The sequence below is a fragment of the Haemorhous mexicanus genome, chromosome Z (assembly GCF_027477595.1).
Source record: "Haemorhous mexicanus isolate bHaeMex1 chromosome Z, bHaeMex1.pri, whole genome shotgun sequence".
Taxonomy (NCBI): Eukaryota; Metazoa; Chordata; class Aves; order Passeriformes; family Fringillidae; genus Haemorhous; species Haemorhous mexicanus.
This window is the reverse complement of record NC_082381.1, coordinates 86,938,687-86,966,091: the sequence shown is the minus strand read 5'-3', so window position 1 is coordinate 86,966,091 and position 27,405 is coordinate 86,938,687. Positions and strand designations below refer to the sequence as shown.

At 42.6% G+C, this 27,405-nt stretch overlaps 1 long non-coding RNA gene across 1 annotated transcript in view; it reads right to left on the bottom strand.

Moving 5' to 3' along the window:
* LOC132341664 (uncharacterized) overlaps positions 1 to 27,405 on the bottom strand; it is a 167,749-nt gene that overhangs the window by 73,407 nt on the left and 66,937 nt on the right. The window contains exon 2 of the long non-coding RNA XR_009490283.1: positions 8,879 to 8,984. This is a non-coding gene — a long non-coding RNA (uncharacterized LOC132341664). The remainder of the gene's footprint in view (positions 1 to 8,878; positions 8,985 to 27,405) is intronic.

Sequence of the window (27,405 nt, the reverse complement as noted above, 5' to 3'; positions counted from 1 at the left end):
CAGAGCTGTTGGTGAAACAGGAGCTGTATAATTACAACACACTCATCCTTGAAGAAGCAGGCAGATGTGAGGAAGGGTTCTCCATTTGTGTCATTGAAATACCATTGCAAATTACCTCTGAGTTAACTACATTTAGACAGAAGTGCAGGGGAAAAAAATCTTCCTTGATAACGACAAGACAAAAATATCCATAAAAAGGAAATAAAGATGACATGCTTCTTTTTTCCATGACATACATTTTTTACATGGCTTAGGGGCTTTGCTTCCTGAGAGTTTACGTCGTCGTCAGCTGTCAGGGCCCTTCCATGCATGATTTATGTATGCATAATAAAGACATCGTGGTTGAGGGACTGATCTGTGATTTCCAACAGCTTTGAAACTAACTGCAATAAAATATACAGCACATGAATAATATAGGGTTTAGTTAAAAAAAAAGATCAAATTTTGAAAATGGGAAGCGTATTTATTTTCAGTTTCTTCATCTGCTCTTTCATTTTTTTTATTTTTTCCCCCTAGGTCGAGTTGAATGACAGCTTTTAAGGGAGGCAGGCCTAAGATTTCCAATCTCTGGAATCTTTTTAGGGATTGTTTAAGTCATCTCAGTTCAGATTTAGGACAGGCTGTGAAGGTGTTGGAGCTTGAATTTGAATCAGCTCTTCCTAAGGTGTCGAGGGACTTCCCACAGGGTTTTTGCAGCAAGGCTGGTGTGCTGCTGACCCTGACTGCTGTGCTGTTTGCCACCAGGAATGCCAAGGGCCCTCCAGCAGGGATGAGTAGAGCCCTGGTGGCTCTCAGGCCACCACTGGTGAGTTGTGCTGAAATCATCTCACTCAGCTCATTAGCCCACGTGCTTCCCTGCTTGGCTCAGCCAGCAGGGCTCAGTCAGGGAGGTGGCTATCCCTGTGCTGCTGTTGGGTGTTTGCAGCACAGGACAAATGCACTGGGCAGAGAACACCTCCCTACTCAAGATCTCTCTGACTGATGGCTGGATGAAAGGAACCTTTTCATTTTCTGTGACAAAGTCAAGATGCAGAGATTCAGTAACTTGGATGGAATTCCATAGGAAACCTGTGCTAACCAGTCCCCAGTTTCCACATTCCTGTCCATCCCCATGAAATTATCCATTTTATAATGATACAACTTCATCAGGTGTCTAGGGAAATTTTACTGCTTCTGTGTTGCAGTCACATTTCAAAATTTGCCTCTGTTCAGGTTAATGAATTGAAATGGAGGATTAGATCAAGCTTAATGACAACAAGAACATGACAAAGGTGCAAAGCCCTTCAGGAGTTGTCTCCAAATGCACATTAAAGTTCTCATTTGGCTCTGCAAGTAGTGAAGGCGGACAGAGGTTCTTCATAGCCTCAGAACCTATTTTAATTACCCCCTCCCTGGGTAATTACTAACAAGGGAGGAGAGGACTGCCTGGGAGCGTGAATGCTAATGGGTTCCCCTGAGAGTGTGAGTCCAGAACATCAAGGAACATGTGATGGGCTAACAGCCTCTCCAGCCAGTTGCTGCTGGCTTGGAGGTGGGATGCTGCACTCGAGATGCCAGTGATATTCCTTGATGACTTGAGGACTAAACCACGTCTTTATAAAAGCAAAGCTGTTCTTGTACTAAAATATTAAATGGGAAGGGAGATTGTGTCGCTAAAACTTGGGCTTTTGACACAGTCAAGTGCTGTCAGAGTAAATAAGGGAAGGAAGGTGGGAGGAGGATCTGAAGGATGTGAGAGCTGTGTCGTCACCACTGGTTAGGGTGTTGTTTTTTAAAAAGACCTGCACAAGTGATCTGTTAAACGGAGGGGGGCCTCATGGCAAACCAGAGAAGGGAGACCAGCTCATACTTGTGCCATGTCAAGGCTTGTAAAAAAAATAAAAAAAACAACCCAGACACTTGTGGGACTAAATGTGAATCCATACCACAAAAAAAGTCAGGTCCTGAGGTGTTATCTCAGGTCTAGCACATTAGGTATTAGATCATTAACTAAGGTTACTATTCAAAATCATGCACCTCCCTGTTAGGTGTCCAAGTGTCAGACAAAATTCACCTTTGAATGAGCTGTGGTGAGCAGGCAGTGATACTAAAAATAATGTCTTTATTGTTTTATTTGTTTGAGAAACCTTCTAAAACCAATTCTGCTGTGCTAGGAGGGAATTTAACACATAACTGCTAGGGCAGAAGGTGGAATCAGAAGTAATTTTTCCAATTTCTCAGGTGTTTTCTCCTGAGGTCCTCCTCCCATCAGAAAACAGTCTGAGGAAAAGTCTTTGCATGGAGATGGCATTGGAATATGAAAACATTATTTCTTTGGTAGCCAGTTTGATCTGAAAAGAACGAAAATGGTATTTTACATTTGTTGTTTTCTCCACCTTTTATGCATTGTGTTCACAAGGCTCTTATTTTCAACCTTTTCCTACTCACCAGTTAGAGCGAGAGCTGGCTGGTGTTCAGCTAAACCCAACCCTTGAGCCACCTGGTGAGGCTGGTCCTTTTATTGCCATTCAGCCTGTGTCCCACTGGTCCCCATGGAGCCAGAGTAAAACTCAAGGCAGTATTCGGGAACTGGTTGTCCCCTGGCCACTACCCAGGAACACTGGCTAATTCAGAGGTACACAGAGGCATGATGTGATGACAGGGGGGCCCGTGGGCTGCCCCAGATTGGTGTCTAGGCCTGCTTGTCAACATATGGGCCACATCTTTTTCTCCTCTGCATTTCACACAGCGAGGGTGGTTTGGGTTCTCTCCCACGATCAGGCTGCTGGGGGTGTCTGTAAGACAGTTATTTCTTGTGAGAGAATGCTTTGATAGGCAGCCTGGAGGAGGGCTGATAAGGCCAATGCCCTATATGAACCAATAAAACCTGATGCATTATTTTCTAGGAGCTATTTATGTATGGGCTCGTTGGATGTTGGTATAGAGAGAAACCAAACTGCCTCTGGAACCATCCCTGGTATCTTGGCTAGTTAGTGCCCTGGGGTTAAGGAATTTACACTCATCACCAAATTCCCTGGGCTTTTGGGCTTTAAGTTCACAAAGCTGAGGGGCTGGAATGGTGGAGACATGAGTCTGGTTGTAGACAGGGTAAAAAACGTGAGGGTCCCTTCCAGCCCTGGATAAGGTGTGAGCCTGTGAAGTGCTGGAATCTGGTGGTGTGTACACGCCTGTGTGCACACAGGGGGGTGGCAGGGCTGAGGGCTCGTGCTCTGAGCTGGATCAGGCTGCCATGGTCCCCCCACAAGTCATACAATACTGATTTAGGCAATTCTGCCTCCCCTGTGCTGCTGCTCTCCATGACAAAGGCACAGTGCTGCTGCCTTCTGCAGCTGTCACCACCTCATGCCAAGAGTTCAACATTAGGAGTGTTTTGAGCTAAAAAGTCCTGCTCAGATGCTCATGCTTATATCAACTGAAAGGCTTTCAAAGCATTCCAGCTTAGCCAAAATATGTGGTACACACCACAAGTCCAGTCATCCCCCTTATAGTCATCTATGAAGAGTTTTTTTTTTCAAACCAAGCTTTTCCATTATAATTTTCTTCCATTCTTGTTTCAGCTCACTAAGCATTAACCACCATGACCTACTGCATAAACCCAAACCATATTAAACAGCTTAGGTTTATAGCCAAATCCTAACACCCTATTTGGGGAATGGCTACAGTGCTTAGCTGTTTCTATAGTTCTGTGGTTTGGGGGTTTTTTTTGGACAAAGTCAAATCTTTACTTGACTGAAACATTTTGAATGTGTTTAACACCACACTGCTAAAGCAAAACACATAGAAGGAACCAATCCATTTGTTTAAGAGCAGTACAAATATTAAAACAAACATAAACCCCAAACCCATCTGCAATATAGGTCCAAAATGTGTAAAAGGAACTGACAAGTTTTGATGAACTAGTTTATGAATCTGTGTGTATTTATGTCAGAAAGTAGGAAATAGCCTCCACCTTTCAATTTACTCGTGATTATAACATAATCATGTGCTTTCCCATGGATAAGAACCCACTGCTCCTAACAGAGCTGCCAGCAAGCTGATGTAGTAAAGAACACTTCTGAATTGTTTTAGTTTCCAAAGGAAAAGGTATTGGAAAGCCAGGAGGGGGAAAAGCCTTGTAGGGTGATATAAACAAAGGGATAAAGAGCAGCTCTGAAAATTCAGACAAATCATCATCATCATCAGCCAGGGACATTCTGAGCAGTGTCTCCACAGGACCATACCTGTGCTTGGGGCTATGGGATGTTTTCATTAGTAACCCAGGATTAGGTGTAAAGTCACTGCTGATAGAATTTGCAGCTGATGAAGATTGGTAGAAGTATAAATAACTGCAGGGTCCACAGAAGGGAGATCACTGGTGAGGTTCAGCTTATTTGGGCAAAACATGTTTTAACAGAGCCAAAGGCAATGCTGTCCATGCAGGAATGCAGAATGCAGATTCTGTTGCTGTCAAGCAGTTATGAAATTTCATATGTGGGAAAGGGACAACCCTCCTGCAGGCAAGGAATGTGAGGGATGCCTACATGAGACAGGTCATGGTGGGTGAGTAACTCAACCTGAGCTCCATGCCTTGCTGAGACTCTCAGCATTCCTAATTTTTCCAGGATATGTAGAGGGAGAGGGGTGAATGGTGAATGGAGAGGGGGGATTGGTGTGATGGCAGGAGGAATGTCCCAGCAGAGGTGTCTGACCTTGGTCTGAGGGTTACCTTCCAGCCCCCCTTCAGGAGTACTGCTCTGTTGTGTAAAGCCTGTTGTGTCCTGGACAAAATCTGGGAAATGAGAGTTAGGAAGCTCAAGCCAAAGTAATTATGCCTTCACAGCAATACATTGGAAGTATTTTAATTAAAATCTTGACTAAATGTTACAGTCAGTGAGCTAGGAACATGATATAAATATGATGTGTTGAATTCCTAAATGGGTGAGTATGAACAGTATTTCTTACATCTCAAGATGCAGATGATGCAGTGCCCAAAGGATTAGGTGGTGCTAGGTGCTGAGCCTGTTTGGAGCTTTTACCTGTGATCCAGAGACCAAATGTCAGCAAAGATCTTGGAGCAGACAGGAACCTCTCTCTGATCACGAGCTCAGGGCAGGAGGACTCCACTAAGAGCTGAACATTATTCTGTATCTAGATAAGTGAAAGAAGCCTACCTACCTCATTGGTTATCCCACCCTGCATGCTTATGCAAGATCCTGATTAATTCCATGTTTTGGCACATCCAACTTCTGAGTTTTGCCCACCTCTTTTTCTCTTACTGGCTTCAGTCAGTTAAACTTATCTGAAGGCACAGCCCCCACTACTATAGGAAAAAATGCTCCTACTCCTATGGCTATTAGCCTGCAGAGCCAGTGTGCATCTGCATCTCTAGATCTCTAATGTTTACATATTCTAAGTGCTCCATGAACACTGTAAATACTGTTCTTCAGGCCTTTTAATTTTAAAAGTCATGGTTCTTTCTTATATGCATATTCCCCCTTCAATACAATGTTATTGCAGCCCTATGCCTGTGTGCAAATTCAGTGTGTTTCAAATGGTAATTCCACATGCATTCCACTTTGCTTTGTATTAAGAATGAAAAAAAAAAAAAAAAAAAGTATAATTAAAAAAAAAAAAGGGAGAAATGTCAGAAAAGCACAAGAGCAGAAAAATAAAATCCCAAGGATGAGACACCTTTCAGACTCAAATGGACAAGGAGAAGATGGAGAGGTAATTTGTCTACTGGAGAAATATTTGTGTGGAGACAAGAACCCATTTAGAAGATTCTTCCATAAGACAGAGAGGGACCAGTGTGATTTAGAGTGAGGAAGATTACAAGCCAGAACAAACTGCTTGGGAAAGCAGCATGCTCTCCATTTCACCCTTCCTCTAAATCAAGGCTGAATCTCCCTCTCTTGGAGGAGAATTTTCACAGGACATCAATTACTGGAATCAATCTCAGGAACAGTTGAGTGAAACTTAATAACCTGTAACATAGGTGTTCTAAGCAAGATGATCCCTTCTGGCCTAGAGTCCCCACATCCTAGGGATGAGGAAGAGCACAGCCCTACAGAGAACAGAATGGGAATTGAACCAGGGAGTAAATAAAGGAGGGGCAGAGCAATGATGCTCGAGCAGCTGGGATGAGCAGTGCCTTATCATTCACTTTTTACACCTAGATGTCAGCTGGATGTTAAGTGGATGTTTTGGGACCACGAGGGTGGCATAAAGCCTTTTTAGGTGCACATAAACATCACTGCTTTACCAGGCTCCTTTCATGATCTCTCCTTTCCATACTTGTAGCTCCAGAATGTGCTCTGTCCACAGAGAAATTACCTTAAGCAAGGACAAGATTCAGTGCAGGCACACTGGGATTCCCTTTTGGCTCAGCTGGTATCTTGTTTTTGCCAATCAGGATATGGCATTTCAGGAGTGGAAGCTATTCTCCCAAGCCTCCTCTCAGCTCATGGTTTACTGCAAATATTGATGGTTTACAATGTGGAGGTGTTACTGCTGAATTTTTTGCTGGGCTGTTACTCGAGTTCAGTAATGAATGCCAGCCTGCTTATTTATTTATTTATTTATTTACCTACTTACTTATGTTAAGCAGAACTAACAAGTTTCACAAGAATTATGTGTCATAGGGAGGTGTCTTGGCTAATTCGAAGAAGCAAATTGCCAGAGCAGGAAACTTCAGCATGGGAATTAAATTTTATAAGAGAGACACAAAGTGCAGTATGTTCTCATTATGGTGTAGGACTGTACTGAGACAAAGAACTGCTGCACTGGGGAATGATCGAGTCCCACCCAATCCCTAGCAAAAAAATCTTATTTGTTCCAAAGAAGGGAAATCCTTCCTCATCTGCAGCTGACTGGGAGTATCACATATCCCTGAAATGAATGGTGCAATCACTAAACACATGATTCTTCCCTTACACTTTAAAATATACCCAGAAGGATTTTCTGATCCAGATCTTCCTCTGGAAACTAAAGTTCGTGATGTGACCTATCAAAATTGTCAGTAATCAGGAGAGAGATATCCCCTGCCAGCCGACTAGATAAGTTTTTAGAAAAAGCATATCCTTCTTTGACCTGAATATTGATGAATCTTATTTTTGCTGAGTTATTTTCCTGTCTGACAGTGCGTGCTTCATTATTGCTCATGCTTATTTCTCATTGGAATAACTTTCCTACCTCCTTAGGTGTGAGAGGGTTAATGTTTAAATGAATGCTGGATGTCCTGCAAAATATAGTCTTATTTGAAATGCTAAATTATCTTTGTCACGTGGAGCCTCTGTGAACTTCATAATTAAAAAGGGAGGAAAAGAAAACAGAAGAGACCAGAAAAAAATCCCAATCTCCAGGGGTTTTTAAATTTCTTTGTTGCAAAGGACCACGTATTCCTGCACTAGAGCAATTTCTTGGTAAAAGAAAACGCTGTTGATATTTTTCTGAGAATATTTGACATTTTTCCTTGTGAGATGAAGGTCAAACACTGTGCAGGAAACATTCCTTCTCCACCCATCAACAGACACTGAGCTCCCAGACACATCTCTGCTCCCAGAACTGGCTCCTCAGAGCTCAAACCTGGAGACCAAACCCTGCTACGACTCCGATGCTCCAGCTCTTCCTGGACATGGAGCTTTGTGTAACCCAAACCTTACATCCCTGTTGCATGATTTCCCTGTCAGACCTTTCTCACACACTAAAAGGGCTGAGAAGGACAGCACCACTGCCTAAAACAGGTCATGCTGTCTCTCTTGACCCACACTGCATGTTCCCTGCTTGCACAAGTGAGCATTTGTCCTGATTTGCCAAAGCAGGAGCAGAAGCCTCCAGTATTGTCCTTCTGACATTGACCAATGCTAGATAACCAGATGGTTAAAAAAAATATCTTTACCAACCTTGGAGGCACTGATGTGGTACGGTACCAGCTGACACCAGCTGTTGATTACCTAAACCTTGCAATTTTTATTTTCCTTAATGTACATCAGCTGCAGAGCTTGCTGTCACACAGCACTTACAACTGTCTAATCTCTGTATTCTCCTTCAAATCAGGAGTTTGTCTCAATAACAATCTATGATTTGGCAAATAAATTATATCACGCATTAGGATATTTGTGTTGATCCTTTAAAATGCAGCCACAGAAGCCCTCGGAGGGCTACATAATGTGTAGATGAACAAATTCACTTAGAAGTATCATTCCTGTACACATGTTGGTGAGAGATCTTTTATTTACTCAGCTAAATCAGGAAAAAAATAATTGTGCATTGTAATTTTTTTTATCTTTAGAAGCTGTATAATATATGCCAGATCAAACATGTAACTTATCCCTCTTTAATAGTGTTCTTTGTGCCATATAACTGAACAGCAGCTGCTTTGTCAAGTGACCAAGAAATTAGACTTTGGCAAAACAGGGGTTTTCATCAGCATATGACCTTAAGATAACATTTACATTTCAGGAGATGCTGTTCCAGTCAGAACAGAACTGCAGGGCAAATTCACATCTCTGAATACTCATGGAGGCAACTGACAGAAAAGCTAATAAACGCGCGAGATTAGTACAGTTTTATTTTCCATAAATCTGGGACATGCTCAGCAATGTCAAACGGGTTCTTGTGCCTTTATACGAATAAATAAACCCAAGCTTACTCTGAAGCTCAGAAGTGAGGTGGAATTCATTTAGCTCATTACCATTTAAATGATAGATGGACAGGGTAAACTCTTTTCTTTTGAGGCCAGGGATGGACAATGAGGAGAGGAAAGCAGTGGTATTACATAAATTTGGGCTCCCAGGCTTGGATGATTGGACTCAGATGTTTCCAAGGAAATTATTTGCTCCAAAAGGGCTCTTTGGTTACTTACAGGTATAGCAATCATATTTAAAATGTTTTTACTCACAGGCAGGCTCCTATATCTTCAGTCACATGGGATTTACTGGAAGGTTTATCCTTGGGCTGCTCTGTTGAGCTCAGAGAATTCAGGTGGGTGTTTTCAGAGAGTTAGGCTGCCAAGACATACAGAGGAAAAAAGCAACATGTTTAGTGGAGAAATATTTTGCTTTTGCTATTCTGGCTATAATTTATTTCCAACTTTTGCAGTGGGTCCTTATTTGCCTCTCCTAGCTTGAAGAGAAATTTGAAGGGGAGAGAGGGAACAGGTAGGTTTTTTGTTTGCTCATTTATTCCATGAGAAAAGGAGGTACCTGGGCAGATGAGAATAAGAAGGTAAGATCTTCATGCTTAGCCTAGGATGAGTAAGAAAGAAATATTTCAGTATTCTGTAAATTAACTCAGTCCTCTGTCAGCCAAATTCCATTGAAAAGAAGGAATAAAATAGTAACACATTCGTTATTGTCTTATTTAAAAGAGAATAGAAAGAGACCCAAAACCAGATGAGACAATAGGAGATTTCATGTGTGACACTTATGCTGAAAAATCACAGATAGCTTGCTTTTTTTTCCTGTTTTCTTGTAAACTTGAAGCTTGATGTAAACTCTCCAAAGTTTTCAGAGCACCCACAGGTCTCTTCTCACAGTTTCAGTCAGAGTTATGGGTAACTGTGGTGTGTACAGAGCTGTGACAATGTTCTGATGTTGGCATCAGAACTCCCATCAGACTCCTTTGGTGACATGGGAAGAAGGATGGAGATAATAGGAGGATAGATATAGTAACAGAAGCATGTGATATAATTAATCATCCATGTCTTTTCCAATTTTTCACATCTGAAAACTGATTTCTGCGTCAATCCCACTCCTTTGTTTTTGTGCTTACTTCCTTCTTTCTGTCCATTTCACATCCCTCCTGCATTTCAGACCTCACCCAGGATGAACATGAATATGGCCTGGGCTACTCAGGGAGAGCACATCCTCTCCTATTCCCTAGATTTCCCTTCAACTGGGAAAAATGCAAATAAGAAGTTGGGTTTTTTTCCATGTCCAGGAGCAACTCTTTCACCACCATAACTTATAAAAAGAAAATACAAAAACACAACCTGCCACAGCATCCCATAATCGTGGGCATCTGCCTAGAAATATTCAGAATCCCAGCCCATGAGTGATGCTCTTCTCATCACACACATATTTTGAGCCAAAACCTGGGACAGCCAGCTGCACAAAGGGAGGCAGTATTGAAAAGGGAAATGTTTCCACTCCCGTAGCTCTTGCAAAGTGACTGGTGACACTGGGAACCCCAGATCTGGGACTACAAATGTGGTTTTAGTCTCATTTTTAACTGTTTATGAGGAATCCAAAGCTTTCTCCTTTTAGACTTGAGAGTACGAGAAAACTTAAGAAAAGGCAGGGAGGTGGAAGGGGTGAGTAGGATAATAAAAACAATAGGATGATCCTTAATTGCCTTATTTTGGTGAGACAGATAGTGACAGCATGAGTACTAGGAGGAATTTGGGTGAAATAAAGGTTGAGTGAGTAGTCATGCTGAATACCAGAGGCTGCTGTGTAAGCAGATTGATAGTCCTGGTGGATCTCTGCCAGTGATTTTGGGGAATTAGATGCAAAAAGGGCACTAAAGCAGAATCACTGGGTCCTCCCAGGCAGCATTTTGGGTAGATTGGATGTGTCAGCAGACACTGTCTCAGGAGGGTGTTGTGTTTGACATCCAGCCCAGGAGGAGGACCAGAGCAGGAAGGGCTGTGGGGTTGGTTGGTGGTGCTTGTCGGGATGGTTCTGCAGGGAGAAACGTGACAGAGAATTGTAGAGGTGGTGGAGATGGGTGTATTTTTCTCATAAATAATTTTAAAAATAAAATAATCCTGTGTAACTTTTCATTGTCTCAGATTTGGACTGTCTGACAGAGTCACCTGCTGCAGAAGAGTGTACCCCAAGTGTCTCTGGACTGAGTCCCTGTTTCCTGAGTCCCCCTTTATAACATTAAGGGAACTCCAACAGGGTCACATTCTCCAAAGGGCTCTAATGGCTTTCCCCCCCTCTTTCTTGGCCTGTAACAGCCTAAATTTGCTAACACAAACAAAATACAGCGCCAACTGCCTTCCTTTTGGAAGGACTTTAGTGGGTGAGGTTGGGATTTCCACTGACAAAGGAAGATTTCTGAAAGAACTTAGTTGATGTGCAAGTTTGTAAGTGGCTTGGCTTTTTGTTGTTCTGATCTGCTAGAATTCCCTCTCTTACTTCTCCCCACAATTTAGCAGTCTACATCAGGAATACTTTAAGACATGCAAACAAAATGAGATTAAAAAAGTGTGAATAATATATCCTAGGATTGGAGGGGACAGAGGGAAGATGGACAGAAGGGACTTTTTGCTCCTACAGCACCACAGAATGAAAACATCTGTTTCCAGTTGACTCACATTCCCAAAGATGCCCCAGCCCTTGATCAAACCCATCCAGTAGATCTCGCCTGAGCTGTGGGGTTTATATCAGCATCATACATCTGGCTCATGGGCAGCCTTCACTGGCCAGGTGGTTAACAGACATGAGGTATTTGCTTTTCTTTATTTTATTTTAAGGAGCTAGGCTGCATTTGCAAACAAAGAATTACATTCCTCCACTGTTGACAATTGCAATAGTTCTCGTGGATGCCTCATTGCTCTGGGCTTGGACCTCAGCCACTGTGCTATTGCCTCTGTGCCCACCTTTCAATTGCTTTTCATCAGCCATCCCTCCATCCATCCCTCTGATTCCCTGGCAGAGCAGCCTGGAGTAAGGCAGGCATGCTGCACTTCGCCGTGCTGCAAGTGTCTTTATTTTTGTTGGCTGGGGAAAAGCTGCTGGTCTCAGTTTCTTTTAAAATATTTTGTGCTAAAGAGAGGAAAGGAAGCTGAACTGCACAGCCTGGGGGCTCCATTCACTGCTAAGCTTAACTTCTTCAGGTCAGCTGCCAACAGCTACCAACACTGTGTCTTCCAGCATCTGGTGTTGGAGGGTGATTTGGTAAAGCCCTCCATCAGGTGCCTCCCTCTAAGCCCATGAGCTGTCCTCCTGATTTCAGTGAGACTATTCAAATCACTCACAAGCCTCAGCTGTAAATGGAGGTGGCAAATGGAAATAAAATGAAATATAGAGGTGTTTTCCTTTTTATATGTTGCCCGCAGGAGGAATGACTTTGTTGATGCTGACAGGTCCTGTAAGCACAATATAATTCCTTAAAAACATATATCATTGAAAACCCTCTTGCTTGGTTTCTGAGGAATGAACAAATGGGTTTTCAGGCAAAAGGTTAGAATTTGCTCTCTCATTTTTGCCATGGACCACACTCAGACTAGGATTACTCTAAACAGCATGTGGAAGGTGTAGTTGAATAGTATATTACAAGCTGAGGTCAGGCAATGTTTTTCAATTTAGCTTGGGCAAAAAGCACTGTTTTTTCAGGCCAGCAGAGCAGTATCTCATCACCTTTCCTTGCACCCAGCACATATCCACAGGTGGATCAAATGTAGCCTACTTCCAGGAAAGAATTCAAACTTTCATGCTGGGCAGGAGCTGAAATGCCTCCACTGCTTTTCTGCCTTGTCTAGTGTATTCTCTGTGTAAACCCATACTTAAACTCTGAGCATGGTGTTGGACTGGAATAGCTGGAAAGAGCTTCATACAAAAGTGCAGTTTTAAGGTCAGTCATCAAATCCCAAATATTGCAGATGGTGTGCTGGTGGCTGGATGTCATTTGGAAAGATCCAAATTCCCCTTTGGCTCTCAGAAACATCCTTGTTCCCTGGCACAGCAAACTGGTTCTACAGCTTAGGGCGCTTAGGAGAGAAAATGTGTCAGGGCAAAGGCAAACAGAGAAGCCACCCAGGGCAGTCCAGTTGTCCTGAAGAGAGCCCTGCACACGTGTGCTTCCTCTTGCCCCTCCAGGAGAGGTTCTCTCACATTTTCCTCAGGTCTGGGTCTCTGTTTGCAGTGTTGGCACGGAGGGGTGGCAGGCCAGAAATGCACAGTGTTGCTCAGCTCATGGCGGTGTGTTCACCTGCTCCTCACCACTGTAACCCTGGGGCTGTGCAAATAGAAACTGCTGCAGTGCTGATGTCACAGGGTTTGCCTTTTTTCCTGTAAAAAGAGCAGCCTGTAATGGATGGATCTGGAAGCTCCCCTGACATGCAGATCTCCCTTTTTGGGGAGGATCTGGGTTCTGTATCCCAGATCCCATGGCTCTTCTGCTGGGAGTCTGGGAAGCACCCCTTGGCTTCCTCAGTCTGGTGAGAGTTGGTGAGCAAGGAAAGGAGAGGGGAAAGGTCTCATGAAAGACTCAAATCTGATCTGGAAATGACTGACCCATTTTTAGACCTCTGCTCTCTAAATATAGTTCTTGCCACCAGCACCTGCTCTACCAATAAAGTATCATCTGTGAGATGTCACTCACTGACATTCAGTGTCACACAGAGAAACAGGCCAAGCATTTGCCAAGCTGAGTGTTCTCTACAGGGAGGAATATAGCTACAGATCATATGACCTGGATAATATTTGACAGGATTATGCCTCCATACATGTTTGCTCAGCACCTTGTGCACTGAAGTTCCCCCAGTTTGGAGCCACAGGACATTACTGTAACCCGAGTATTATTTATGTTGGCAACTAAGAGATAGATCAGGGGTGAGGAAAGTGAAAAAGAAGAAATGCTAGTGAATGGATTTGGCTGGTATGTCTTTAGCATCAAACATCTTAATATTAATATGAGACTGCACTGACCTAAACACAGGGGAGAGATTCTGTCTCAGAAGTTTATTTTCCATAAAGATCTTGATTTCCAGAGGTCACGCATATTTTCACACATTTTTGTGTCTCAGAATTGCTCCTTGCTGCATGACAGCTGCAGTTCCATGAGTGATGGAAGGATTTTCCTCCAGGAGAGGAGGGAGGCAGCAGAATTGTGCTGCCCATATCTAGAAGGTCACACAACTTCACGGAAGGGACAACTGCTTAGCCCTGTAACCCACTCACCTCTTTCCATTCCCAAGTGGAAAGAGAACTTGCATCTCACAGTTTGGGATTGCCTGGGGCAGGTTTGGTATTTCAGCTAGATTTTGGTCATCACCCATCCCACCTCAAGTGAGATATGCCAGGGGGATGCAGCTCTGGCTCAGGGTGGGGATCCCAGGTGCATTTCCCACCTGGAAATTCCCACATGGAGATTTTGGGCTTCTGTGCTGCAGTCACTTCAGGTGTTTACCAGTAGCGCTGAATCTGAACCCTGCAGGAAACTGAGGGACACAAGCACATGGAGGAGGTGGTGTATCTTAAAGCTTGGTTGCTGAAATCACCTCCTGGCCCTGTCACCACCATTTACTCCACTCAGCCACTTGCTGGACATGGGGGTATTAAGGGTACTGCTTTCCCAGCTCTCATAAAGTGAAACAGTGGATCTTGCTCTTCTTTGAAACATCTCAGCCACTGAGCTGTGGGCACACAGCCTCCTTCCTCTTTCCTTTTGCTGTCCTCCATCCCCTTACCAAGCACCTGCAGTGGCTTTCAGCACGCATTCATTGTCTGCCTTTTGATTGCTGCATATATGTTCAAATTGTTATTTCCCAGCAGATGTATCACATGAAGGTACTGAATTCCCACCCTTCCCTTCCCTTTCCTTCCCTCTCTCAGAGCTCTGACTCTGGTCTCACAAAAGCACCAGTTTTATTGTAACAGAGCTCAGCATGTAAGCCTCATTCTCAGATTTGTCTGTCTTAAAACAGAAGATATTATAAATATTGGCGAAGGCAAAGCAGCGAGCGTAACCTCCAAATCTCTCTTGTTCAGATCAGATGTAGCCTTCCTGCTGTAATCATTCCTCTCTCCCCCTCCTTCCCTCCCTTCTCTCTCTTTTTGGATATGTGTTTCTCTCTGACTGTGATTCTGCAGTGGCAGAAAGGGGTCAATCTATCTGTAAAAGATGGACTCAGCCAAGCTTTTCTAGCTCTTTCCTGCTGATGGCAATTATCCGGAGGTTGGCAGCGGTCCCAGAAACCTGCAGTTCCTGCAGTCCTGCTGCTGTGAGCCTGCTCCACAAAGCCAGCATCCTAAGAGGATCACTTGGTGTGATGCCCAGGAAATGACAAACAGAAAAGGTCACACGTACTCCAAAAAGATATACTGCTCGGCAAATTTAATTGACATTGTGCAGCTTTTAAAAACGTCCCTGCAGACATTCCAGCATTTAACAGATGCAAGCAAAGAAGAGAAAAATAACAGGGCTTTAGAGAAAGGGCAGAAAAAATACATTTTGTCCCCCCAAAAGAATTTTTTCGTACCCCAGCAATATCCTTTCACATGGTCTATTGGATCAGGATAATTTTTTGTTACCCCTGACCTGACAAGTGAAATCGTCCATCCCATCCCCCAGCCCCCTTCCTTCCCTCATACACACACTGCTGCTTTTTAAATCATTGAGCTTTCATTTCACAGGGTAACTGCCCTTTTTTTTTTCCCCCTTGCATGTTAGTCTGTTAAAATATTGTACAGGGAACCAGCTCCCTGTCAAGGCCGGGGCTGTGCTGTGTGGAGGGTCACCATTCTGCCTTGTGTTATCTAGCCTGAGGAGAAAAATGCTGTCTGCATCAGTGGGCTTTTTCTTTAACAAAAAGTAACAGGAGATCTGTGGAAATTCAAGAAGGTGTCTGATATTAATTTGCAAGGAGTGGTGGGAAAGCAGGAGTGGCCAGAGTGAATTTAGGATGAAGGCAGGTGGTCCTGGTTCAGCAGGAGCTACAGTCAGTAAGGATTCAGCTCTTCTTTTTTTTCTTCTTTATTTATTTCAGCCTCCTTTTGCTAAGAACAAATTTAAAATCAATTGGACTTCGTGATTTTGCTTTCAATGCTCCCCAGTTAGATGGAAAAGAGTGGGTAAAAAGAAAAAAGAAAATAAGGATTATGACTGCTGATGATGAAGCAGATGTGACTCAGCAGGTCTGGATGCTCATTCCATTTACACCCATGCAATTTGGGATGAAAGGCACCATCTTCCCTGTGTAGTAATCACCATGATTCAGATGGCCAGGATAGTAAAGAAGAGAGGTTTGAGTCCATGGGGAACTTTGTGTGCTCACACATGAGTCCCAGCAATCGTGTCAGGTGAGCTGCTGTGGAGAGGAGTGGTTGATGCTTCCAAAGCTTCCATGAGCTGCTATCCATACAAAGCCCCCAAACTTCCCACTTTTAGAGGTGTTGTAAAGCACCTGGTGCATCACCAAACACTTCAGTACTGTATAAAGCCAACAGAAATATCTCTGTGGGTTTTTCTCTGGTTACTACACTTAGGAAGACTTAACTACTGTTAAGTCTAAATTGTGAGTGTGCACAAGGGTAGCATCTGTGGAAGCTTGTCACTTATTTGCCTGGATATGGCCAGACTTGAGCAATCTTAAAACTTCAACATAAAATCAGTGGAATCAGTGAAATAAATCTTTTCTGCAGAGCAGTATGAGCAGTGAGTTTTACAGAGCATAACAACACTGCAGCAGTAGAAAACTGGAAAGGGAAGAAAGACAAAGCAAATAAATTTTTCTTTGAAATATTGCTTTTGAATAATTAAGCATACAGCTGGAAGTGACAAAATGCCCTCTGAACAACACCTTGCTCTACCAGTCACAGAAGGTGGGGAAAACATGCATTGACTTTCTTTGTAGCAGGCAAAATAACCCACCCCATCGTTGTGGTGACTTTTGGGACCAGAACCCAAATTTCCAGTCCACCCTGTGCTAAAGAGCAGGCCACACTAAAATAGAGGGGCTTGGATAGTGACAGATCCCTCTCAAGGCAGCTTTTGGTGTTTGTCTATTTCAAAAGAAGATCCCATTGGGAAGATAACATGATGTTCAACTTTGTGAGCATGGAGGTGGCAAAATCCGCATTCTGAAGTAAAGCTGAATATGATAGTTTAAGGAAAGGGTAAAACACGGGTGTGGGGAAATTTTTCAGGTCTTCATCTTTCTAATTCTGAACAGGATTTGTCCATCCTTCATCTTCCTCAATGCCAGGGCAAGTGGTCAAAATTCACTGTTACAAACTTCATGTCAGTTCCTGCCCCAAGCCATGCAGAGTGGGAGAAACATCAGCCCTTCCTTTGGAACATCCTTTGGTACCAGTGCAAACCCAGAACAGTTTCTAGCTCTGCCAAAGCCTCTTTTGATCCAAATCTTCTGGCTGTCAAGAAGTGTGTGAGCTAATAAAGCTTCAGTTTACATAGCATTATAATGGGATTTTGGCTTCCTCATGGATCAGGCAACTCCAGTCTGAGAGCCTGCTATCAGAAAGAGTTGAGTTTCCAACAGGCTTTGTTTCTGATAAAGGGTTTTTGCTCCTGACAAAACCAGTGTATAAGTGACTCACAGCTGTGTAATATTATTGCCTGGTTTCATAACACACTCTCCTGTTACACTGGACTTCACAGAAGCAGCACAATAAAATTCAGAAGTTGATCTCCTCTGTACTGCAGACTTCTGTTGACACAATTATATTGGTCAGGGGAGACAAGAGGTGAGATCTCTGGCTGTAGAGCAGCAATCAAGAAAAGCCTGATTGTAAAAAATGTCACAGAAGCCAAAACTGAGCTTTTACCATATCACTGCTTTTGCTTCAGGATGTGGGGCAGAAGATGAAAGATAAATTTTCCCTCTCCAAATTACTTAAACCTTCTAGTTCTGTCTTTTTTGGGGGGCAAAAATCTGTAAGGCACATTGATATTTGAAAACAAAATGTTTTATGAGTTAAAGCCTGATTTAGGTCTTCTCTCTCAAAACCCCAAAAGCTCCAATAATTTGGACCACAGGAAACTTGCCAGCTGTGGAAATATTAAGGCTTTTACTGCAGGCAAGTGAGCTGTTCTGACTCCATCTGCTAAAATGGTAAAGTTTTGCATAGACTTGTTTTGACTGATACCAAATCCTGAGTACTTTGTAAGGCAGTTACATGTGCAAGGCTGGTGAAAAATATTCATCTCTTGCCAGCTCTGCAAGGTGACCAGTTCAGTAGAGGAAGGTGACAGGGTGGGTCTGTATGACTGATCTGCAGAGAGACAAAATTTGTCTCTCAAAAACTTCTGCCTTGTTTTATCAAGAAAAATGTTATTGAAACCAAGAAGCTTCTCTGGTCATCTACAGAAAATAGGTGAAATGGCTGGAGGGAGGGCATACACATTCCAGTGAAATAATTTTAATTTAGGGACTACGAATATTCTGCATTTCAATGTTGGATTGATTTTATAAATCTTGCCATTAGACTTTCCTGTTTCCACCTCTTATACTAAGTGATTGGAAATCATAGTAGATTAAAACTTCAGGAAACAGAAAATTTCTATTTGAAGCCACTCCTTTCTTCTCATGGAACATTGAGAACTAGAATAACAAAAAAAAAATTCTAGGAATAAACCCCTGTGGTGTGTCAGTGTGAAATATCATCAGTGGGAACTCAAAGATTGTGTAGTCTCAGGAGAAACAAGAGAACACAATTTAATTAAAGATTCTTATTTTAATTGCAAAATTGTATCATTTTTAAGTTCAATCTCTGGTAGGAAAAAAAACCCCGTGAACTGGATTATGGCCAAGTATGATGGCTATTTCTTGCTATTACACAATAGTTTAGGAGGAAATCGTGGAATCTTGCAGTAATTTCATGGAAGGGACCTCTGGAGGTCACCTAACCCAGCCCTGCCCTCAGAACAGGACATTACTGAGCTATTCTATTTCCAGCCAAAACTGTGGAAAAGCCAGGCCAGGAAGGAGGTCCTGATCAGTCAGGGGAGCAGCTCTGGTGCTCCCAATTGACAGTGAAACACTCCAGTGCCATGCACAGAGCTGCTTTCCAAACTGGGGGAATCTCCAGGGAGCAGAGGGAGCTGCCAGGGGCCCACAGCTTATGAGACAGGAGCTGATGGGTCCCAAGCCAGGAGCAGTAAAATCCCAGCTTCCCTCCCCTATCAAAGAACCCTCAGGGAGCACTGGGGACCAGGAGCACTGCCAGCTGCACAGGATAAACAAGACACAGCATGGCAGCCAGGGCAAACCTACACTAAATCCTAAGGGTGCAGGCACAGGCTGTCCCCACATGCCAAAAAAAGTGAGCCTGCAGGGGAAAAAAATTGTCCTTGCTGAACAGAGAGCTTTGGCCAGAAATTATTGAAAAAATGGGGAGTTGATGACCTTAGGAAGGAAGGACAAACAATTCAGGAGAACTACAAAAATGTTGTGAGCTTGTACAGGAAGAAAAAGAAAATGACCAAAGCCCAACTAGAATTTAATCTGGCCTCTGTCACAGAGGACAACAAAATTTATTTTTGCAAATATATTAGCAACAGTAGGAGGGCAAAGGAGAATCTCCAATTCTTTACTGGATGGCTTGGATGGACCAAGAGCATCCTGGCTTGTATCAGCTGTTTTTGTCCAGCAGCCCCAGGGCAGTGCCTGTCCCTGTGCTGGCACTGCTGAGGCACCTCCAGGGCTGGGGACAGCTCTGGGCCCTCAGGACAGCAGAGACACCGAGGGGCTGGAGCGTGTCCAGGGCAGGGAACGGAGCTGGGAAGGGGCTGGAGCCCCAGGAGAGGCTGAGGGAGCTGGGAAGGGGCTGAGCCTGGAGAAAAGGAGGCTCAGGGGGCCCTTGTGGCTCTGCACAGCTCCTGCCAGAAGGGGACAGCCAGCTCTGCTCCCAGGGAACAGGGACAGCATAAAGCCTCAAGTTTTCCCTGGCAAGGTTTGGATGGGATGTTAGGGAAAAGTTCTTAACCAAAAGATCTACCAAGCCCTGGCAGAGCTGCCCAGGGCAGTAAGGGAGTCCCCATCCCTGGAGGGATTTCAAAGCCGTGTGGATGTGGCACGGGGGGACATGGGTCAGTGGTGGCCTTGGCAGTGTGGGGGGAAGGGTTGGACTCAATGTTTTTAGAGAGTTTTTCCAAGATAATTGATTCTATGATTCTATGATATGACTTCAAGGCAGCCTTCCTGTGTATGACTTTATTCTCCCAGTGTTCAGTACAGATTCTGAACACCTTCTATAGAGAACCAGCAACATAATTTTCATCTTTCTGAGATGAAAGTATTTTTTCCTCTTTTATATATATATATATATATATATATATATTATTTGAAAGGTCTGATCATCATCCTCTTCTCTTGTAGCTGGCAGCACAGACACAAGTCCAGGTGCCAGCATTATACTGCTAGTGATCACAGCTCTGCAGCCTTAAGAGAGAAAAAAACCCCTCAATCTACCCATTCTTTTTAATGTCTATCTTGCTGCCCTTGATCTGGAAATGCTGTGCCCTCAGTTCTCACAGCTCAGTTATTTAAAATATGGTCATAGGCTCATTAAAGACAAGAGGGGACAGGACTTTGGTTTTATGTTTTGCCTCAAAGATTCGGACATTCCAGTCTGCACAGAGCTTTGTAAAATAATTCTGGGACTTCTGTCAGGTTTGATTTATGACCACATGTGTCAGATGTAATTGCACCATCACTCTATCCATTCATTACCAGTGTTTCTCTCTGCAGTGCCCTGCACCAAATCTCCAAGGCACAGAGTGACCTGAGCTTGTTTTTCCAGTGAACAACAGGATTAGAGGTCCCCATTCCATTTTCCTGTTTTGCAGATCAGTGACCACCCTAAAGCTGAGGGGAATGGTCAGAGAGTACAAAGCTGCACAGAAAGGAGGTGCTGGGAATACCCTTGCCCAAGTCTGCCCCAAGAGACTAAATCACAGTACCTGCTGAGAGGGCTAGAACAGCCCTGCCTGTGGCTATGTTCTTTGTATGTAAATCTAACACACCCATAGCAACTCTGGGTTGCATTTTATGGTGCGCCAATCTCACCAAGTACCAGATCTAAGGTCTTTGAAAATGTTATGTTTTCCAGTAACAGGCAACTCACAGGACTCCCAAATTGGTTTTATGCAAAAAAATCTGTGTCCCTCACATTTTCTCTCCCATTCTAATCAGGAAGAAGTTTATGATCAGGGCCAACACACACCTTTCTGATGAAAAGTAGAGGAGATATAATTGTGGAACTACTCTACTGCTTCAGATTAGCATTGCTGTAATAACCAAACTCCTAAAAACTCTCACTCTGGAGGTTTGAATTTGCAGTCAAAACACAGTGTTGGTGGGTTTGTTTTCTTTTTTTCCTTTCTTCTACTTAGCTTTGAGATTTGATCTCTCCTCAGCTTTAGATTTCTTTACAGTCATAAATCGAAATAACTGTCAGGCTATCATGGCAGCAGGTTCATCACTGAGGAGTGACTGAAGCTCAAACACAGAATTTAATTAACATTGGACAGTATTTGTGGGATTTTTTTTTTGTTGTGGGATCAAAAAATAATGGGTTTTTTCCCCTCTGAAACAATTTTTCTTCTGAGAAGTTTGTTTTTTGAAGCTAAGGCCTAAATTGGAGCTCTAAATAGCTGAGTCCTAAACTACATTTTGTACCTTGGATGAATTTCACATAGTTTAATCCCAGGTAAGCACCATAAATGTCACAAATTTATAGAATAGGTCAGGTTGGAATGGAACCTCTGTAGGTCACCTGTCCAGCCTCTTGATCAGAGCAAATTATGCTTCAAAGTTAGATCCAGCACATCAGGGTCTGGTTCAGGCAAGTCCTGAAAATCTCTGAGGAAGAACTGCAAACTGCTTCTGTGTATTTCCATGCTCAGAGTGAAAAAGATTTTCTCATATCCTGTGGATATTTCCTTTGCTGCTTCTGGTGCCCCCTGAAGAGAGCCTGGATCTCTCATACCAAAAATCCTCCTTGGTAGCCAAAGACTGTAACCAGATTCCACTTTAGTCTTAGGACTGGCCCCACACTTCTGTTTGCAGGCAAAATAAAAGGTCTCCAGGAGCAGGGGGGGAAAGCTGGGTTCCTGAGGTATGCCTCTTCATTTTGGTTTTGGATTGGTTTTTTTGTCATTCCCCCCACCCCCAGTTTTAAAATGCTTTTGGACATTATATTGAAACACCCAACATAAATTTCCTCTTTTGAACCATCTGAATTCTTTGTTATTTCACACACAAAGTGAAACAGGAGAGTCTGGGACTACTGTAGAAGCAAATTCTGTCCAGCCCTAGAGATGTGAACCAGTCTGGATAAATGACAGAGGAGTTGGATGTCAATGATCCTTGAGAGCTCCTTTCAAATCAGGTTATTCTATAAAAAGCAAAATTTTTGTTTCTTGCAAAAAAGTTCTGCCAAACTCATGCCACTCACATCCTACTTGTCAGATGGGTGGAGACATTTAGTCCATCCTGTGAAATCTTTCAATGTTAAAGAGGTTCAGTGTCTAGTTCTGGGACACACACAAAGATGAAAACCAAGAATAAACCATGAACTATGTACATTTATACAAAAAAAAACCCCAACAACCATAGAAACATAAAGCCTTGGATAAATTGAAAAGCAAAAAACTGAGGAAAGGCTGAAATTCAGGCATCAGGTTGTGCAATTCCTCACCACAAGATGTCATTGGGGCCAAGAAATCAGTGAGGTCTGCTCAAGCAGCAGGATATCCAGAATGAACAAGGAATGCAAGACTTAATGTTTCAGAGTTAAGACCAATCTGTAGCTATTATGATTAAGGATGAAATTCTCACTGAGAACAAAGTACCCAACATCTGCCTTCTACAGACTTAGTTCACATTCCTTAGAGGCATCTGACTCAGATTGGTGCTGGAGACTGGATGCTCCCTAGCTAGTCCATGTGTCTGATCCAGTCTGGCACTTCTTTCTGTGCCAGGGCTCTTGGTTGGTTTTTTTTTTTTTTTTTTTCTTTTTTACCAGTGCTAAAACATACCCAGAGAAAAACAATTAGCTGTTCTCCTTGCCCCTGAAGACCTGATTTTATGCATAGAATGGTGGAGGCAAAGAGAAGGCAGAACCATCCTGCACCATGATGTCTCTGGAGCTAGAATTCTCCAGGACACATGGCCATTGCCATTTTCCTCCTTTGTTTCAGCCATTCTGGTAGCTGTGCAGCCAACACATTCCAAAATAATGCATTCAGCACCACCCTCTGCTCACACCCACACAGTCTTTCCCTGTTCTCTTGCCTAATTGCCTTGATTTCCCTGACTGCAGAGGAAGCCCAGCTCACAGGTTTCAAACCCCACTTAATTCTGCTGTCTTGGAGAGAGTGACAAGCACCCACAGCATCATTCCTCTTCCTACTGCATCACCCCCCACTCCCTCATTTCATCTTTGTTTCTGGTAAGCTCTGGGATAGGCCACAGCTCCATTGTGTATGCAGATTACTTTCACCTAACCTCCAGCACTGTGTTAATTTTAGTGCTCCCTGCTGTGGATTTAAATCAAATTGGGACAATTTTGCTTGCCATGTATCTCTAAGTCTATGAGAATGCAGAATAGATGGAGTATACTATTTTTATATCTCAAAGATCATTGTTCTTTTAAACATCACGTGAGTTCTAAATATTTAACTGAAGATGATTGATAAGTCTATTTTCCATTCAGTATAAAACAGCTTAATGGAGTCATAAGATTTCTGCCGACACATTACAGGATTTGGAATCTAAGTAACTCTTAGATTACTGGCATCCATGTCTCCCACCACAAATGATCAAATATCGTGGTGGCAGCTATGACATCAATCACAGGAGTATCTCTCTCTATCTATCATTGCTATAACCAGGTTCCAGGAAAAGGAAAACACTGCCTACAAGCAGGTGAAATCCACAGCATTTATACTCTGAGGTTTCAGGCCCCAAAGTTTAATTGTAATGGCAATTTTGCACCACACAATAATTTGTTCAGAACTGAAAAAAAAACTCCACTTGTTTTTTGATTTTGAAGGCACCCTTCAATGTCCACGTCTCTCTCTGTCTGGTTGAGGCTGACCCCGTGCTAGAAATACTCAGCTGTATTGAATCTTCCCCATCAGCTCTAGTACTAGACAATGATTATTTTCATGGGGGTGATGCATTTAAAACTCAAGACTTTCAGGTAACCTGAGGTCTTAGACACCCTTATTCTTTCAGATATTTTTTGGTGGTACATTAGGATGGGTTTTCATCAGTAGCAAGGTGTTGAAGTCAGGGGATTTCTCCAAAAAGAGGGGTGGACCAGGTGACTCTACTCATGCAGACCAGGTTTTTTAGGTTTCATCAGCAAAATTCCAGGTTGCTGCTCCTCACAGCTATTCCTAAACATTTATTTTCTTGAACTGATAACTATCCACATAAAAAGGTTGATGAGTCTTGTCTTATGTAGTAAAAAAAAACAGTGGAAAGCTACAAGAAATTCCCTTAAAGAGCAAGTTCATCTTCTCCTGCTTCTACAAACTCTACAACCACTCTACAAATATTGACATACAATCAAAAGCTCAACATTTACAAATTTAAATCCAAGGTTTCAAATGCAGCAGTGCTGGTGAAATAGCCCTTGACTCTCTTCAAGGTTGACAGCACGAGGCTCTCTGGTACGTAGAGAAGCAGAGATCAAATTTCCCAAGAGGAGCTACCACCACTGCCTTGCTCTACTCACACAACCTTGATGTGTCTCCTGTTGACCCCTCTGCTCTCTGAAAAGTGCTCCTGAGGACAGACCACATCCCTGAGCAATACCTGTGAGCAACAGCACTGCTGGGGGGGCCTCACTCAAAGTGCTTCAAACTCTGACCAAGCTGCCAGCAAACCCTGTGGGAGGAGAGGAGTCACTCCAAAGAACATAAAGACTGTTTGAAAAGGATTCAGACATTGATTTTGACAGAAGGAGAAGAGCCTGTCTCTGACTCATCTTAAATTACAGAGAGTAATGTCAAGAATGGTTTAGCCACACTGTGTACTGTATTCTGCTGGGACAGAACCACTCTGCTCATTGTGAGCTTGACACCACCTGAGTCATTAGAAGTGGTTTTCGTGGACCAACCCTTTTCAAGCCTCAAAATACAAAAGTTCTCTGTATGAAGTGTCAGTGAGAATTCCTTCAGTAATTTCACATTTGGATTCAATGGCTGGAATGAATTATGAAATTCTCTACACTGTCACATATTAAGAAGGAGCTGTGAAATGCTGATAAGATGTTGAAATGAAGGCAAGGGGATTAAAAGGTCATTCTGCTGCACTTTTTCATCTGGTGAGGATTTCAGACTGAGCTAATTACCATAGTACCTGAACACTTAATAGACTCTGCCAAATTTGTTAGTGATCTCAGTAATAAGCTGAGTACACAAACATCTCTTTAAGGTCTCAAAACATCTCCAACACACAGGTGAAAACAGGGCTAATGGGTCCAGTCCACAGTGGACTGGAAGATTCATGTTTAATTTCTCAAATAAATGACCCGTTGAGAATTTTCTCGTTATCTTCTCAGCTTGGCTCAGGAGGGAAAGCACACATTCAAGTGTGCACTGCGCACAGTCAGTGCAGCTGGGTCTCTGGGAGCTACTGCAGTCCAAGGAACAATTTATTTCATCATTCCTAAGCTGGAGGAGTTAGGGATGACTGATGAAAACACATCAGGAGGGTTTGGACTTGAGGAAGAAGTGCCAAATTGTCTTTTTTTTTTTTTTTTTTTTTGTTTTGTTTTGTTTTGTTTTGTTTCCTCATTCATCTGCTTTCAATCTATAAAGAAGACATGAGTCCTCATCAAATAAATTTGGTAAAAAAACCCCAAAAAACTACTGATAGAGAAAAGCTGATATTCTTTTGTCTTGAGTTTTGACTACTAGTACAATGTGAGCATAATATTTGGCAGCAAACAATCTAATTTATAGATATAGACCCTCAGAAACTTTGAAATATGTTGTTCTTATACCTTTCTTCACCAAAAAGGATTATGATTTTACAAGCTGGCCAGGCACCTATAACAGCTATTTTATTCTAAATGATAGAATCAGCCATTTGTGAAAGAAGAAACAACCATTTTGTGTATTTACACAAAGTTTTGTGCAGATACCTGTGTTTCAATTATATCCTCACTCTGGTGCCCTGAGTATTCACTGTGGTCAGATGAGAAAATATTTGTCTTGTTTCTTATGTTTTGACATGAAATACCACCCTCATTTGAGGACTGTTTATGGGTTTACATGGTATTCAGGGGAAGTTTCTCAAGAAAAAATATTATGGAGGAGCTGTCTACAGACCCACAGACCCAAAAGTCACTCAGGCACCTGTTTATTTATTCATGTGATGGGGTATGTAATTATAAGACTGTATGAATTGCACTGCAGGGGACAAAAAGAAGCAATTTCAAATCAACAAATGCTCCCTTCAGTTTGTGCCATGGCACAACACTTATTTTTTATGAATTTTTTTCTGCATTTGTCCCTTTATTAATCTTCATTACATTTCATATTGTTGCACCTCCAATATTCTCTGAGCTGCCCACACTGATTTATATGTTCCTCGGGATTTGATCCAAGTAGCAAGTTTTTCTTATATTTTGAGAGATGTGTATTGACACAGATGCAAAATTGATGTATTAAATTAATCCTCTTTGTTGCAATTACAAATCTCATGGCATAAAGCTTTAGACAAGAACGTTAGAAAGTGAAGGGAAATACATAAAGCCCAGCCCAGGACCTATTTCACAAAGTGGCTGAGCCATATTTTTTTTGTTGAATTCGGTTGTGTATGATCAGGGCCAGAGGGTTCCTAGTGCCTGCAGACAGGGCTCATGATTTTAGCCCTGGCTCCATGTTTTTGTAAGAGAACTGGTCAAACATTTCTTTATGAAAGAGCAGATTCATGGTTTTAGCTGTTAGCTTTCCTGTGAGTGCATGACCTATAACCTGGGCTGTTGGATAAATTATTTCAAATAAAATAGAGAATTCATTATACTTAGCAATTTTCAATGACTGAAGCCAGCGATTGGTTGAGGATCTTGATTTTTTTTGCACTGACACTACTTATTTATGAACTGTAATTTTGTTTTTTGACAAGAATTAACTTTCCTGTATTATTTATAATGATATTCATAGTGATTTTTTTTTAGCCATAGTGATTTTTTTTTTAAAGATTTTCACAGGGAGGAGAAAGCATAACAAAATAATTCTCTCTCCCTTTTTCTTTTTCTTTTTCTTTTTCTTTTTCCTGTAGGATTGGAACAAAACCCCCAACATTTTTCTTTCAAAGGAAACCTGAGACTTTATGTATTCAACACATTGTGTGGAACAGTTTCAGAGCTTTGGGTCAGGAATGGCTTCTTTCCATTAAAAGTAATGCTGTTATTCCTGGCGAGTGATCTTGCTCAATTTTGCTCACAAGCAGAATCTGCCTGTACATATAAATCAGTGCCTGCAGCTTCAGCAGAACAGAGGAAGAGGAGGCACAGCTTATCTCAAACTTCCAAGCTATACTGGCAATTTACTTTAGCACCCTACACCGCTGAGATTTCCGTAGCTCTTTTAGCTCTGTGGGAGTCGGGCTTAAATTGAAGGACGTGGTTTTGAGACCTGGCCTTGGGGGCCTCAGAGGTGAGATTGTGGGGGGAGCAGCTCATGAATAGATGTCAGACTGGGGTCTGCTGGGAA